General features: G+C 34.8%; 1 pseudogene; it reads left to right on the forward strand.

Moving 5' to 3' along the window:
• LOC138034627 (uncharacterized) overlaps positions 1-136 on the forward strand; it is a 1,724-nt pseudogene extending 1,588 nt beyond the window's left edge.
• Positions 137-474: the final 338 nt, after the last annotated feature.

Genomic DNA, 474 nt, shown 5'->3' on the forward strand with positions numbered 1-474 from the left:
TTTGTTATTTATAATATTATAATAACTTGAATCATGTATTTTACAATGCTAATTTCATTTTATCATATTGTCTTCATCAGAGTGATTGATTATAAAACTGTAATTCCTAAATTAAATTGATTTTCACACTGGAAAATGATGTGGGTTGGTGTCTTTGATCCCATTCATGGGTTTAAGTAAAATCAAAATGGCCCCTAAATGGCACATAATTTTTTCTTTAAAGTTGAAGTATTTTTTTATTGTTGTCCAAGAAAAGTGAAGCAAATTAGCCGAGATTGCCTTTACTAAGGTTAAAAAGCTCATTAACATGCCTTAGGACACTTTTCAGCGAAAAATAACAGAGGGGGGGGGGGGGGGGTCAATGGCCCGGGGGCCCATGTTTTGTCCTTTCCCCCTGTTGAATTAATTTGCAATTGTAAACATTACGCGATATTCACCGGTGCATTATCCGTGTTATTATGAATGAGCAACTGG

Source organism: Montipora capricornis, unplaced genomic scaffold (assembly GCF_036669925.1).
Source record: "Montipora capricornis isolate CH-2021 unplaced genomic scaffold, ASM3666992v2 scaffold_133, whole genome shotgun sequence".
Taxonomy (NCBI): Eukaryota; Metazoa; Cnidaria; class Anthozoa; order Scleractinia; family Acroporidae; genus Montipora; species Montipora capricornis.